The sequence below is a fragment of the Acanthochromis polyacanthus genome, chromosome 22 (assembly GCF_021347895.1).
Source record: "Acanthochromis polyacanthus isolate Apoly-LR-REF ecotype Palm Island chromosome 22, KAUST_Apoly_ChrSc, whole genome shotgun sequence".
Classification (NCBI taxonomy): Eukaryota; Metazoa; Chordata; class Actinopteri; family Pomacentridae; genus Acanthochromis; species Acanthochromis polyacanthus.
The window spans coordinates 29,812,902-29,829,487 of record NC_067134.1 but is presented as its reverse complement, the minus strand read 5'-3'; the positions used below and the strand labels follow the sequence as shown (position 1 = coordinate 29,829,487).

At 37.1% G+C, this 16,586-nt stretch overlaps 3 protein-coding genes and 2 non-coding genes across 7 annotated transcripts in view; 2 read left to right on the top strand and 3 right to left on the bottom strand.

Annotated features, from left to right (window-relative positions):
- LOC127531863 (zinc finger protein 665-like) overlaps window positions 1-2,109 on the bottom strand; it is a 149,680-nt gene extending 147,571 nt beyond the window's left edge. Inside the window, exons 1-2 of one of the 2 annotated variants that reach the window (XM_051942104.1) lie at window positions 1,867-2,108; window positions 1,062-1,227 (exon numbers count right to left, since the gene is read on the bottom strand). The gene's annotated coding sequence lies outside the window, so the exon portion shown is untranslated. Of the gene's footprint in view, window positions 1-1,061; window positions 1,228-1,866 lie in introns of both variants that reach the window. The other variant, XM_051942102.1, reaches the window with a different exon arrangement.
- LOC127531871 (zinc finger protein OZF-like) overlaps window positions 1-16,586 on the top strand; it is a 199,775-nt gene that overhangs the window by 34,829 nt on the left and 148,360 nt on the right. The gene's annotated exons all lie outside the window — the stretch shown is intronic.
- Window positions 1-16,586, bottom strand: part of LOC127531869 (zinc finger protein 665-like) — a 103,961-nt gene that overhangs the window by 14,125 nt on the left and 73,250 nt on the right.
- Window positions 10,696-10,777, bottom strand: trnas-aga (transfer RNA serine (anticodon AGA)). Its single transcript has one exon. It is a non-coding gene; the product is annotated as a tRNA-Ser (tRNA).
- Window positions 11,581-11,652, top strand: trnag-ucc (transfer RNA glycine (anticodon UCC)). Its single transcript has one exon. It is a non-coding gene; the product is annotated as a tRNA-Gly (tRNA).

The window sequence follows — 16,586 nt, the reverse complement described above, 5'->3', positions numbered from 1 at the left end:
AAAGTCAGGACATCATCATCTTGAAGGCATAGCAATCTTAATGTGTCAAACTTCTGACTGTGAATAAAATAATAAAAATTCTCTAAAAAAAAATAAATCTCTCTTTCGTTATTCTGGCATTTAAAGATAATTTTGGTCATCTTAACTGACAAAACAGGAGAAGCATTGCCAGATTTAATGTCAGATCGTGTAAATTAAAAAAAAAGGGTTATGTGTCGTTTATACAATGTAAGTAAACTTCTGGGTTCAACTGTCTGAATTTCTTGACAAGGAAAAGGCTGGTAAACTCACAATGCTCAAAAGTATTATTCTCTACCAAAGAAAATGCTGCTCTTTACCTTCCTGAACAACTTGCTTGAAAAACAAGACTTTTCTTCCGTTACTTATCTTCATCACCATGTAAGACATTTTCAGAAAGTATGATCAGCAGCTAGTTCAGCCTCAAACTAAAAACAAGCAGCTTCCTAGCAGTCCACCATTATATCCTCAGTACAGCTGCTTCTGCAGAGCTACATCTCTCCAGCCAACATCACCTGGCTTTGGTCGGCCCATCTAACCAACTGGAGCAACTTTAGACGTTTTAAAGAACAAATGAATGATAATAATGTTACAGTGGTATGTTTCTCACTTTTTGTGAAGAATCCATGTTTCCTCCGTTGTTGAGCTCAGACTAAATGGCTGCCAACATTCCTCTGCTCCTCCGTCAGACTCTCCTCCTCCTGCCAATCACCTGTCACATCAAACACATCTTCATTAGGATACCACTCTATACACAAGTGTCAGAGTGTCCCATATGTTCATCAGCCAACACAGAGGACACATTTCAACTCAATAGTTCACTTTTAGCTCTTTTCAGTTTCACCTAAAACTGATACAAATGAACTTAAACTGTTAAAAATAAGGAACACAGACAGAAAACAGACATGGAAAAAGAGAATGAAGAGAACATAAAGATGCTACTGCAGGTGATTCAAGACAGGACTGCTGGTAGAAAACTGTTCATGCTGTACGTTAGTGAATGTATTTTACTGCTCAGTGTTCTGTTTAAAGGCAGCTCTCACTCTCTGTTCTTTGCACTCTCCCATAGCGTCAAGTGTCCTCCCACTTTCAATGACAGGCGATTCTCATTGATGATTTTTCTCAGAGTTTGTGCAGTTTCCCCACTTGAAAAATGATGATCATCTACCCAGGGTTTGAGCAGGACTCCACTCATCAATCAGACAGTTGCTTTCAGAACACAAAAGGACAATGTTCACATCACTGTATTCAGCAAATAGTAACAACCATTCCTCATGGACATTTTCACCACATTGGCAAATGCTACTCCACTCAATTTATGTTTGTCAACCTCAACACCACATAAACTGAAGCGACAAATCATGGCATGAGCAATATTCAACCCAATACTATACCACACATGAATTTATCTGCATTTTAAAGAGTTGATTTTGAATCACAGTTTAACAAATTACTCTGAGCATTTTTTTAAACTATTTTATACTTTTTACTTCATGGTTTTAAAAGTATTTAAAGTGCATAAAGTGCTTTTAAAGTGCAATCCTTTCCAGATCCAATAAATAAATAAAGGGCATCGTAAAAACCCACCATTACAAACAGGATGAATTCACTGGTCTTAGCTGGAACCCTCTAATTAGCACCAATTAGCCTGCAATCTTATTTTCAACTGAACAATTACAAAACACACGAAAATTATTGGTAAACAGACAAAGTTTACAGCAAGCCGCTCGTGGCTGATCTCCGTGGCTAATGCTAATGCTAATGCTAACGCTAATGCTAACACATACTGCAGTGGCACACATCGGCAGCTTAAACAGTCTTTTAGAGTCTCCAGAATTCTGCTCTTACAGGCTGCAACCCGGATTTTGGAGATGAAGGCAATCCTGCACAGTTTGCCGCAGATCTTGATCCTTTCCCAACAGAAACTCACGGACACTTTGTTTGAACTCGGTCATTCATTCTCAGTTCCTCCTCAGTGCTGCGTGTGTCCCCTTTTTTTGCCGCCGGTGGTAAACCTGCAGCCGCAGATTGTTTCCGCCCCAGCTGAGTGTAGGACCTGTGCGTAAATGCTTCTCCTTTGAGTTTTTTTTTTATTTTTTATTTTTATTTTATTTTATTAACAATACACAATAAACTTGTACAATTTAACAACCATGGCTTTGGAAGGAAAAACATGAAAAACTCTTAAAATGGGAACAAAGTCAAGAGATAATAAAATAAAGTAGGTAAACAATAATTAGATAATTAGACAAAAAATAAACAATAGTGCAACAAATTGTGCAAGGGTATGAGTCCGGAACAATAAATTCAGTTTTTAGTTCAAAGGGAGTCATTTTGTTGTTGACTTGAGTCCAGTGGGGTATCACCTATATAAGAAAATAATTTCATGGCTTTAGGACCTTTCATACATTTCAACGATTTTAAATACAATTTAAGTTCATTTTTGAAAAAGGAAAAGCTGGGTGAGCATTTCTGACATTTGCTTTTGTGAATACAGAATTTAGCTATACATAAAATCACATTAATACAGAGTTCTTCTTTTTTGTTATTTAACAGGACACCAAATGTTATATCATCTCTTGAGAAACAGGATGGTGATGAAGGAAATATTTCTTTTATCCATTTCTGTAAATCTTCCCAAAACTTTTGTACTGTCACACAGTGAAAGAAAAGATGGTCTGTTGTTTCTATATCAACATTACAAAATGTACAACTGTTTTCTTGTATATTAAAACGAATTCTAAGTAACTCTTTAGAAGGATAGATGTTGTTCATAATTTTGAAGTGTGTTTCCTTGACCTTAGGAGCAACTGGAAAGGATAAATACATTGTTCTCAATATTGAAATGGTCTTTTTATCACATTTGGAAAGAATATCATTTTTATTTTGTACCTCAGGAAATAATTCATCTGCAAAACATTTTCTAATAAGAGAGTTACTACATTTTTTATCTATAATAGATATTCCATGAATCATGGGAGAAGTGAGATTAACTTGTGTTTTTTGATGAGCAAGGTAATTTTTGGATAAAAAGATAAATTCTTTGGGAAGAGCACTACGTAAACGCATAAAATCTAAGAAAGGGGGGGTGAAGTTGTATTTTGCACAGAAATGTTCATAATCTAGTAAATTTCCTTCATCGTCCATAAGATGTAATATTGACCAAATATTCTTTTTATACCAGTCATCATAATAAAAGGATTTGTTACGATGAAGAACATATCGGTTGTTCCAAATTACTGTTAAATGTGGAGAGAAGTTGTGAACATATAACATTTTCCAATACAGTAAGATTTGCTTGTGGAACTCTGATAAGGATATAGGAAGCTTACTAATTTCGAAGTCACAAACCAGCAAAAGATTTAGACCACCCAGTTTTTTAAAAATGTAGTTAGGGATACAGTACCATAGGGAGCTCTGATTTTTGAGCCAAGATTTAAGCCAATTTATCTTCAATGTACCATTAAGGCATTCTAAATCAATCATTTTTAGGCCACCTTCATTTGTATCTTTGACCATATGGCTTTTTTTCAGATAATGTGGTTTATTACGCCAGATGAAATTAAAATTAATTTGGTTTATTGATTTAATTGAATTTGAAGAAACAGCATTTGAGTAAAGAGGGTAAATGCACCTTGACAAGCTCTCCATCTTTGTTAGATATATACGACCTAATATTGATAAATCTCTTTGGAGCCACATGTTGAGTTTGGTTTTACATTCCTTGAGTTTTGTCTCAATGTTGATAGTTTGACATATTTTTTTGTCTTTACTGAGTTGGAAACCAAGATATTTGATCTCTGATTTCACAGGTATGCCACATATTTCTTTTGTAGTGGTGTCATGAAGAGAAAAAATTTCACACTTCTTAATGTTTAAACGTAATCCTGAAGCTTTAGAGAATTTTCCAATTTTTTCAATTACTTTTGGGAACTGTTCCTTATTTTTTAAAAATAATGTTGTGTCATCCGCTAATTGGCTGATCACAATTTCTGTACCCAGTACATTAAGTTTTTGAATATCATCGCTTTGTTTAATATAAATGGATAAGATCTCAGTAACCAGAAGAAATAAGTAGGGAGAAATTGGGCAACCTTGCGGGATACCAACATCAACCTTAAAGCTTGGAGTAGAACCATTTGGAAGAAGAACACAGCTATTTATGTTTTCATACAGGCCACAAACCAAATTTCTAAATTTAAGACCAAAACCAAAACGCTCCAGTGCAGTAAGAATAAATGGATGTTCCACCGAATCGAAGGCTTTGTAAAAGTCCAAAAAGAAAATAAAGCCATCGTCTTGGATTAGATTACAATATTCAATTAAGTCCATAACCAACCTTATATTATTATGTATTGATCTTCCTTTCATAAAACCAGATTGTGTTTCAGAAATTACACTTGAAAGTCCTGATTGTAGCCTTGATGCAAAAATATAAGTTAGAAGTTTGTAATCAGAGTTCCTGAGCGTAATGGGTCTTCTATTATCTATAATTCCAGGGTCTTTATTGGGTTTTGGAATAGAAACTATAACACCATGTCTCATTGTAGTTGGGAGAGAGCAAGTTTCGAAAATTTCTAGAAAAACATTGAACAGCAATTCTCTAATTTCCATCCAGAAGTGTCTGTAAAAGTTTGCTGTGAGGCCGTCTGAACCAGGAGATTTGTTAAGTGCTAATCGGTTGATTACAGCATCAAGTTCAGCAATTGTGAGGGGTCCATCACAGCTGTCTCTGTATTTCTCATCAATTTTTGGAATATGCTGAGCAACATTCTGTAGAAACGTTTCACAATCAGATTGAGAGAATTTTGAACAATAGAGATTGCTGTAAAATTTGTAGGTTTCAATTGATATTAATTTATTATCACTAATTTCTTTGTTGTTGATTAACAAAGATTTCACATTGTTTTTTTCCTGCCTGTTTTTTTCTAATCCACAGAAATAAGCTGAATTCTTCTCACCTTCTTCTAAATTTGACTGTAATTTTAATATTGTTTGTTTATCATCTTCACTCAACATTTGTTTGCTGCAAAGACTGTTTAGTTGATTTATAATGTTTAATTCTTTTTGATCAAGTTCTTTTTTGTGTTTTTTGCTGAAAGAAATAGAAGCTTCACAAATTTTGAATTTGAGGAATTCCCACTTTTTAGCTGGAGTGGAAAGTTCTTCAGAAGATTCAATTTCACTTATAAGTGATTTTATCATTTGACAATATTCATCATTTTTGAGCAAACTTGAATTAAATTTCCAAAATTTGTTTGAAAAGATTTTAGTTTTTGATTCAACATGTAGAGAGATGACACTGTGATCAGTTAAAGGAGCTGCTGAAATAGTAGACTTGATGTTGTAACATAGTAAGGTATTAGAAATCAACCAGTTATCAATTCTCGATTTCGAGTTGTAGTTTGAACCAAACCAGGAAAATTGAGTTACTCCAGGATTAAGATACTTCCATGCATCGGTGAGACTTAAACCACTACAAAAATTATTAAATATGATATTAGGATGGCTAGAAGTATATCTAGACGGGAATCTATCTAAGAAATCATCATTAACTAAGTTAAGATCTCCTCCTATTATTACATTTTCAGTAGCGTGTGATACTTTAAGATCATCTAGATGGAATGTTAATTCATCAAGTAAACGCCTGTTCTCACTAATGTTATTAGAACCATATATATTTACCACAATTATTTTCACATTGTCAATAATTGCAATAAGAATCAGCCAACGACCATTTTCATCTGCCACATTATATATTATCTGACCAGGGAAGTTTTTGAGGAGAATAGCTACACCTGCTGATTTAGAAGTGCCGTGACTGAAAAAAGTTTTGTCACCCCATTGTTGAGTCCAAAATTTACTGTCTTCTTCTTTTGAGTGTGTTTCCTGCAACAAAAAGATTTGTGCTTTTTTCCCTTTGCAGAATAAAAAGAGACTTTTACGTTTTGTCAAGTCTCTCAGACCCCTTGCATTCACAGATAAAAAAGAAAGCGAGCTTTTAAGTTCAACCATGAAAAAAACAACAGCTTTAAAACAAGCAAACAAAAAGGAGCTTAATTGTTCAGAAGTTCACAGATAAGTTACCAACAGTAACAAAGAGTGGCAAAACCCTGAGTGTAAACATTTTTTGTATGAACCTTCAGGACCAGGAAACATCATGGTGTGACTCTCTGACCATTGATGTATGCATACCGACCACGATACACAACCTTGTCTCCTCTTCTCTTGGCAGCATCAACTTTAGGCCACACCGCCGCTCTTGCTTCCAGCACATCTTTGGAAAAGTCTTGGGCAAATGAGAAGCCGCGCTCTTTGCAGATTTTGTTGTTGTACGTCACCTTCCACAGCTCGTCTCTGTAGATCCTCATAGTGAATTGCATGATGATCTGCCTTGGGTGGGTGGTGTTGGGTCGTCCAAGATGATGTACAGTATCCAGGATGAATCCCATTTTTTCTTTCAGCATCAGACACTTTTTCTTCCAACACCGTTACCTTTTTTTCCAGCACATCATTTTTCTCTTTAAGGACATTCACTTCATTTTGCAGCTGTTTGTTTTTCTCTTTGCATTCTTGTATTTCAGCAGAATTAAATTCAAGAGATTTGTTGATGTTTGCTATGGCAATGGTGTTTTGTTGGAGGTCTGACTTCATGCCAATGATGAGAGCATGCAGAGCTTGGATCTCACTGGACTGAGAGTGGATAGCTTTTAAGACATCTGCAATGGAGGCAGAACCCAGGTTGGCATCAGAGGCATCGTTGTTAGTTTTTACCTTCTTTGGGGGCTGTGGAGTCTTTCCAGGCGAAGCAAGGGCGTTTCTCAATCGTTTGACATCCGAATCCATGGCGTCGAGAGCACAGTAGTCGTGGGAAATGAGCGCGTTAGCTACTTTAGCATTAGCATTAGCTACTTTAGCGTTAGCATTCATGAGTCTTTAAAGTCTATAAATGCTGCAGAATTCACCTGCTTTAAGGCACAACAAAGTTCGTCGCAGTCTTTTTAGTCGTCACGGAGTCTGTTTTTGGGTTGGCAGTTGGTCCTGTTTTATTTAATTCAGGGTTTCACCAGGGAAAAATTACCACACGACCGTCCCCGTCGCCATCTTGCCCGGGTCGTCCTTCTCCTTTGAGTTTTCAGCTCCTTCCAGTTTGACTTGACACATAGACTGCTTTGCACTCTGTGTCACCTGTACCTTTAGACCTCTGAATAAAAGAACAAAAGAGTTATTGCAAAGAACAAAAAGGTTTTGCCTCCACAGCAGCTTGTTATGAAAATGATTGTATTTGATGATTGAATGTTCTTATTCATTGTAATACTGTGTGATGTGTGCTAAAAGAGGAACAAGGACACGAGCTATCATCAATATTATTTCATCTTACGTGTCTAATTTTTTTTTAAAATGACATCATATAAATATGCACTACTGTTCAAAAGTTTGAGGTAACTTAGAAATGTCCTTTTTCTTGAAATCAGTTTTTTCAATGAAGATAGCATTAAATAAATGATAAATCCAGTCTAGACCTTGTTAATGTGGTAAATGACTATTGTAGCTGGAAACGGCTGATTTTTAATGGAATATCTCCATCGGGGTACAGAGGAACATTTCCAGCAACCATCACTCCTGTGTTCTAATGCTACATTGTGTTAGCTAATGGTGTTGAAAGGCTCATTGATGATTAGAAAACCCTTGTGCAGTTATGTTAGCACATGAATAAAAGTGGGAGCTTTCATGGAGAACATGGAATTGTCTGGATGACCCCAAACTTTTGAACGGTAGTGTACAGAAGGATATGGAAATCATAACGCAGTGTTTGAGCGGTCGTAGGTGAGCTGGTGTGCTTGAGCTGCAGCGAGTACTGGAGAGGACTTTATAGATCTACATGCACCACCGTTCAAAAGTTGTGTTTTCATGTTTTACATTTCTAAGTGACCCCAAACTTTTGAACGTTCATGTTTGCGTCAGTAGACTGTTTTCTGCTCAAGTCTGCTAAAATTGGATCCAACCTGTTAACCTGCACACCAACTGACCTGCAAGAGCTGCCGTGTTCATGTGCTGGGGATGGCCATTTTGGATAATTGGTGGCCTTAAAAAAGAACTGAATTATCATTTGCATGAAACGAAGCCAGGAGACATCATGATGTGACTGGTTCAGCAGGCTTTGAGTGACACTGAATTAAACTTCTGCTTCAGGAAAACATGAAAGCTCTAACCAGCAGCCATTAATCGTCACAGGAGACTTTTTCACTGATCTTGTGTTGTGTTTGGTGAATTTACCATGTTGTGTATTTGTACTTTCTCTGTGTACTTCACTGACAGTCATCTAACCACTGAGAGGTAGAACTGCTAAAAGTTTTTGAAGTTAAACACAGCAGTGTGTATCTGGTTCAGACAGAATTAATCCTAATGAAATGTGTGTGTTTCATGTAGTAACATAAGAAGGTTTTGTTTGAATGGTATGTTTTATTTTGCACAGGACCTGAGGTGTTGTTCATATTGTGTGTTTGGTTGTGTTAATTGTGTGTAGTGATCTGAAATTCTGAGCCCTGTTTTCAAAACCGTGCTTAAGCAATCTTTAAAAAAAAATGTAATGCTAATGTTTCACAGATGAGACTGACAGCACATATCTACAGCCAGCAGCCAGTTAGCTTAGCATAAAGTCTGGAAACCACACAATGGGATAAATAAAGGTGCTAACAGGAGCTAAAATGGTTCCTAACAGTCATGCTACTGAGAAAACACTTAAATTCCACAGAAAATCTTCCATCTAGATTACATTTAATTCCAAAAAAGTTTAAGAGAAAATACCGCTGGTATTTACAACATAAAACAGATGAGAAGTGAATGAAAACCTCCACATTACTTGGCGATTGCTATTTGTTGTGGTCTGTATCCAAAGCTCTGGATGCTAGAAAGCAAATCTCGTTACGAAATCACGCGAGCTATCGTGCGATTTCTCGTGAAATCGCACGTTTTCTCGTGAAAATGCCCCACACTTTTCGCTAGCTGAGCTGCGAAGCTGCTTGCCTGGCTAAATACTGGAGCTGTGTCGAAAATTCATTTCTCCATCACTCACATGTATGAAATGACAAATGAAAACAGACCTCAGGTTGAAAAAAAAAAAACGAAGTTCCCCTTTAAGTTCTGGTGTTCTTATAAACCGTCATCAGAGACCAAGTACTGATCCAGTTCAAAGCAGCATCTGATCAAGAACCAATGAAATACCTGGATGTGTTCTGGCTCCGCCCACATTATGGAGGATCATCAGACCAGACAAGTGAGGACTTGGAGCCAAATAACCCGGAATGCATTTAGACCAGCAGCAAAGACCGAGGAGGAAACTTTCAGAGGAAACACAAGTATTTTGGGAATACTGCTGTTATTGTGACACAAAATGTAGTTTTCAGATGATTTGAGATGAGAAAGTGGTTGTAAAAATGTCCAATGTGTGGTCAGTTTATCCAGATGAAGCTGATTAAAAATGAGCTCCAACGGTTTCAGAGATGTGAGGTCCAGGTTAGACAGCTATGATGGACGGTCAGCCTCACTGTAGAGCTCCTTATCTGGACCAGACTTTACAATCTGCTGCTCTGACGCTTCTATCGCGCTTCAACAGGATATTCGTAGTTTATGTTGATCAAACCGTCACACTTTGACCTCACACTTTATTTTTATTGTTCAGAGAAAAATCAGTTTGAAAGAAGTTCAAGTTATAACTTTATTTTGTTCATGTTTTACTCAGTCACTGACTGTGATAATAAGAACAGATATAAATTAAAACACAAAATATTATTTTGAAGTTTTGTTTCTGAGTCTTCACGACAAAAAAAAATGTATTTTTTGTTCCAGTCTTTGTAGTTCTTTATATTTGCTTTCAGGGCATATTTTAATTGAATATAATTGAAAATGGCGAGAAAAAGATCAGAACAAAAATAAAAACATTAGTTTTACTGCTTTACAAAAGATCTTTTTTCTATTTTCATTTTAACAATTCATTTTTGCAATGGAAGAGGATAAACATTGTCCAAATAAAAAAAGCTGTGATTATCCAACATGGAAAATTAAATCCCACTTTTCAACAAATAAGCAAACAAACATGAAGATCAAAGTGTGTTATTAGTGTGTTATTGAATAAAAAAAGTTATAATAGTTGAAACCCACAGGTAGAGCAAATAAAAGTGGAGAAAGATGTATTAAAAAATCATTGATCTTGTTCAGGAAAAATCAACCACTGCAATGAAAATAAAAACTCAGTTAGACATTGATTACAGCACAAGATCTGTTCAAAGAATTTAGACCATGGAAGGGTTAAAATACACCAAAATGTGAGGAAAACCTCCTTTAACGGCCCAACACAACATTTATAACATTGAACAGGCTGAAAAATGTTTATTTACAGAGTTAAATGTAATCTGGATAGTCCTGGTGGGTTTAAATTCTTGAAGAAGTACACTGATGGAGATGTCAGAGTCTGAAGCTGGGGCCTCATACATGCACTGTAGAAGGAAACATATGACAACTGAAAGCATCACTCACATCCTCTATATCAAAGGTGAGTGCCTGTGCAGAAATGACATGATATTCAAATCAGGACTTTCTCACACGCTTATTATGAGATCATCAGTTAAACATCATCTCTTCTTATTTCATAGATTGTCACTGCAGAAAAGAGTCAAATGTTGTCAGCAGGATTTGAACCTGCGCGGGGAGACCCCAATGGATTTCTAGTCCATCGCCTTAACCGCTCGGCCATGACAACTCCTGTCCTGCTGCTTTCTGTTCTGTGTGATGAAAGCGCAAAATTTGGCTTCACATACAATCATCTGTCGTGTTCCCACCCTTGCTTTACGCATTTATCTAATCACTTAAATATTGGAGCTCCATCTCTCCCTGTTGCTCCGTGCAGCTCTCCTGAGGTCAGCAGAGTCTCTGCTCACCTGTTGGTGGAGGTTAAAGTTGGTGGGTACTGGAGGACAGGCTTGGTGGTCAGAAAAATGCACACAACTTTTCATCCCCTATCATCTCCATTAAGTCCAGGGACACCAGGATCCAGAGCCCAGAATGATGACCATTACACCATGGAACTTCCTCCACTGTCCTCCACCTCATCTTCTCATCTGACAGAGATCATCAAACACAGTACTAAGTTATAACACAACAACAGAACAAAATAAAGTTAGTTTGCCCTGTATAATTGCAGCGCACCAAAGGACAATCTGAAATCAATACCAGCAGTTCAAAATATAAAACAGGCTATAAACAACAAAATGACTCTAGCCAAAGTCTGAAAAGAAAGTTATAAAAAAAGACTGCAGACCATGGGAATGTGGAATCAATAGGCTCATCAATATCACTTTCCCATTATGTGGAAGTTGTTTCGAGAATGATTCAAGATTTAGTTTCATTTTCATCAGGTTGTTTTGCTGTAGAAAATACTAAGATGTAGTGTGTCGTGACAGAGATCAGGGCTTCTGGCTGATGTTCATTTCCTCCCTTTTCTCTGCACCTACTTCTCTTATCCATTTGAACTCCTGAGAGCACACAAAAACAGTCCATTTCATAGCGATGGTGGTATAGTGGTGAGCATAGCTGCCTTCCAAGCAGTTGACCCGGGTTTGATTCCTGGCCATCGCATGTGTGCTGGTCATGAAGTGTTGTGTGCTTAGTGTTTGTGATGGTTTAACAGACACAACTAAACACTTTGTCACAGAATGTGACAGTGTCAGTGGCTGCTGGAAGGTCCAACTAGGACATGTTGCAAGTTTGGTGGTGGGACGAGTGATTGCGTGTGGCTTATCTAAGCACACACTCATACATGCAGCCACACACACCGACTTAGCATTTGTTCAGTGGATCATGGATCAACAAGCACAACAGGTTTGAGAGTTTTGCAATGAGTGCTGGAAGTGAAAAATTTGTTTTGAGGGCTTGTTGTGTTGTTGTGCATCAGTCAAAATACAATAGGTTTATAAATCTATTTTTAAAAAAAGTTGAAATAAAAGAAAGAAATCAATCATAAACAGTACAACACATTTTAAGGACTTATTAAAAAGGATTCACTAGATAAATGGAATAGAAAAAATGACTTTAAATTAAGTGAATAAATGTAGACACAAGCTTCTTTAGAGTAAATCAGGCAGTTAGCAGTTCTAAAGCAGTAACAAGATTAAAAGCATGAACATTAACGTCCCAGAATGATGTGTTAGTGGTGTAATATAATACAACATTGTGCACCAACACAAAGCTTTAACTCAATGTTCATTTTGTAAATGTTTATAGTGTAGTACGGCATTGTATAGCTCTGTCTGGGAAAATTAGCATGTTAAAGATAAATGAAGTAGAAAAACATGAACTAAAATTAAGTGAAGTTTTATTTCTCTACTATAAAGTTTAATTGTTTCAAACTGGATCCTGAAGAAACATTTGCTCATCTTGTGTGCACTTCTGCTGTATTTACAGCTAAATGACAATAAAGCTTGATTTAATTTGATTTGAATAAAAGTGCAAACATGTTTCATAAAGGTAAATAAGGTATAAAGGTATAAGGCAACTTAGGCCAGATTTTAATAGAAGTGATCCCTTAAAAACACACTACAAGTCCATCTTCTACAGGGGATCAGTTCTGACATAAAGCACTGATCAAACATTGTCCACTGTGCTGCACAGCACACTAGCAGAGGTCCAAAGTTAGACTCATTCAAAGGGCTGCACTGATTCTATATCTGTCACTTGTATCGATTTTACTACTGATTATCTGTCAAACACGTCTACCACCTCCAAGCTATCATGCTCATGTGATTTTGTCAATCCTTTTGAGTAACTCTGATGTTTGCAACCCCAGCCCCCGCCGTTGTGCTAATTCAAACAATTTCAAGGACAAAGGATGGGAGCCTATTGTATCACACAAGCAGCAGTGCAACGGATACGGTGCCAGAGGGGCACAGTTGTCAAGGATTAGCGGCCGTCACAGGCGCAGATGGATGTATCACCTCCCAGCACCGCTGATGAGTGCCTGAGTAGGACAACTGCCCCAAATGAGCTTTAAGCAGAACTTTAGATGCAGTCAAAAGATTTGAAGTGAAATAAGGAACCAACCAGAGCATGTTGGGAGGATGAGGGACAACAAAGAGAAGAGGGTCGCTTTCTGATTGACCTGTTGCTCTGCACAAACCTGTGGCTCAGCACATGCATGATGCAGATTTAGCCACTGAACAACCACTTTAGTTCATAATGCTGGTTTTCAATAATAACTATGGTGAAGACTGGAAGTTTTTGCATTATTTTTGGCTTTGCAAAAATAGTGCAATAGTTAATCATTTTACAGAATTACAAATAATAACGAGGAAAAATCCCAGATTTATTTTTAAAATTCACATATTAACTGTGAAAAACAGGCTGCGCAAAATGTCCACATCAAAAGTCTGTTTTTTTTTAATTGTGATTTGTCCTTTTATAACATTTGGCTGTAAAATAGTACCTACTGAATTAAATGATTGAAATCAACAAAACACACAAAAACTACAAAACAAAACAACATTTTAAAGATATCCAAATCCTAAAAATGTAACATTTTATTATCTTACACAATTTTTAAATTGTAAAATAAAAACATTCTACATATTCTAAAACTGTTTTACATAACTTCACTTTTTTTTGTTAAACTACCAATAATTTCCAGTAAAATCCTAGAAAAAAGTATTAATTTACATGTTGATTGTAAAGAGAAACACACAAAAATGATATTTTATACAAATAATAATTTATTATTATATAATGTGTGAATGTAAAAATGCACTTTTATTTCAAACTAAAAATTACAGATATTTGTTGTTATTTTACTTTAAAAAAACATACAGATTTTAAAGGTTTTTTAACTGAACTTTTAAAACTATCACCTTAATGTAATACATGAAGTGATCCAAACAGAGCATTAACATTGTGCCTTCTGTGCGTCCATACTATAGAACTAGCTGTCCCTCAAACACTGAATCTTGTGACTAGTTAGTCTTATTTATAGGGGAAAAAACCTTCCCAACACCCAGGTCTGCAGTAATGGCCCAGTGAACTGGATTCTCTCTGTCCTGACTCACATCCTCTGTGCCATAACATTTATGCTGCCTATTCAGAAGCTGCTACATGAATCACAGCAGGCACCAGCTCAGCTCATCACATCCTGACTAATAGTCTGAATATTAGTCTGGGATGATGTGATATCAGAAACCATATCTTACTGGAAAGCCACCACACGTACACACTGCTGTTTACAATGTTCATTCTCGTCAACTTTGGCGCTGCTTGAGCACGAATCTGGTTAAGAATCTGACAAACCGAGGCGTTGACAGTCGATGTCTCATTCACGCTTTTAAGGCCTTGTTGTTCTCTCTGCAGCCAGGACATACTTATCTCACACAAGAAACTGTATGTGAGCAGAAACAAAAGGCTTGACTGAGTGCATTCCCACCAAGGTGTTAGGTTACATGGGCCTGGTCTATTTAAAAGATGATATCAGCAAGAAGGGACTTTGCAGCATTATCTTTGTCACTCAGCTTTTGAGAAATGGCACATCAGTCACCAATTAATGAATTTCTGGCATGAAGTTGCGATATCAGGAAATAACCCGAGGCCACTGCAGGATAATACTGAGATTACATTTATTACAAATGGTAATAAAAATCCACACCTAATCAATTCTCACCGTGAAATGATTTAAATACCTGAGACACACAGAAAGGCAATGAATGACTGAGTGAATGAAACAGCTGATATTCCAGCAGTACTCCATATACAAACCTCTGGATCTCCACTACAGCCGGTGTGGTGCTGAGACTCTACATGCTGTCCAGCAAAGCCCACAAGTTGTAGTTCTCTTCACTGGTAGATGTTGCTGAATTCTCCAGAGGAACATCTTCTGTTGACTCTTCAATAAGGCTAGAACACTCCCTGTCAGCCTTTGGATTGCTAAAGCCAACCTCTTTGAACCGTGGATCCAGGATGGTGTCACAGACGAGGAGTTCACCTTTTCCAGGACACTGAATTCTTCATTCATGTTTTGTCTCCAGTGATTGGCCAGTGTGGCACCAATACAAGGAGCCATTTAGATGGACTCATATATTTCACTCTGCAGACATTTTTATTGATGTCCAGGATATTTTACAGACATAAATATATTTGATAGAAATACTAGAAATGGATTTCTGTTTCCTCATAATAATTGAGTTAATGCCATTAAATGTTCATCAGTGATTCATCTTTAGTGTGAAACTTTTACTTTGCAGCTATATTTTAAAAATGTTGCTCATTTTAAGGGAAGACATTAAAGGATGGTTTTCTGTGTTCAATGAATTAAAGGTTTCATTGATTAAAAAATGTGTTTATTTAGATTTTAAATGTCTGAATTTAATGACTACAGCTGTATTTTATGTTATTGTGAATTATAAATGAGATCAAACACCAGATGATGGATCAGTTCATTCAACATTACACGCTCAGTATTGATTTAATGAGTGTTTTCTTTCATTTCATGTGTCTGTATTTAAAATGACTCGTATTAAAACATGATTCCAGTGAAACAGCTTTGAAAGAAGTCAAAAGTCTCACTGTTTTCCTGTTCAGTCCCTTCAAATTAAAGCTGTCTGGGTGTTGACCTCATCAGACTGGAAATGAGCCGATCTGAGGATTCTTCAAGATCCAAAGCTGCTTTTTACAGCCTTTTACACAAATCTCTCTCAGAGATTTCCTCTGCCGTTTCTACTTCCATCTTTTCTGCTTGTTTTCTTGTCAGATAAAGTTAAGTGCAGAAAGACTCACTGGCTTTTCTCCCTCAAATGTTTGACAGTGTTGGTGTGCTTGTTGTAAATGTTCCACATGAATCCATGTTTCCTTCTTTAATGCTCCTCATGATGCTGGGACTAAAGATGTGCTCTGCATGGATCATCAGCAGCAGCAAACATCTCAACTAAAAGTCCCTCAGAGAGAATCTTCAACTGGTTCATGGAGCCAAGCTCACTTTAAAAGCAGCATCAGCAGCGTCTGTTTCAGCCTCACATGAAAACTTTGAGCTTTTTCCTTCTGATTGATCTCAGCTCCAACATGAAGGAGTGCAGAGACCACACAGAACAAACCTGCATCACTTTGGATTTCTCTTCTAAAGCACCACAAATGACTCAGCTCTTCTGGGATTCTGCTCACATTTGATGCTTTCAAACTATCTGCCAGTTGCTTCATGGACTGATTGAGCTCACCTGATCCTGGATCTGAATCTAAAGCCAACAAAGCAGCATCAGCTGATCCACCTCCACTTCCTCACATCCAGCCTCCACTGCTGCTCAACATGGACTCTCAGAAAACTGCTCACATCCCTTTTTGTTCCTTCAATGTTTGCTAGAAGTCAGCAGGGTGGGGCCTGGCTAGTTCCTGGATGGGAGAAGCTGGGAATAGCAGATAGATGCTGGAAGCTTTTATCTGTCCAACCTGCAGAGGGCGCTGCTGCTGCTGGACTGGAAACAGCCTGAAGAACCAGAGGAGGAATTATTCTGAAGATATGGAGAAAAAACACACAAGTAAACAGT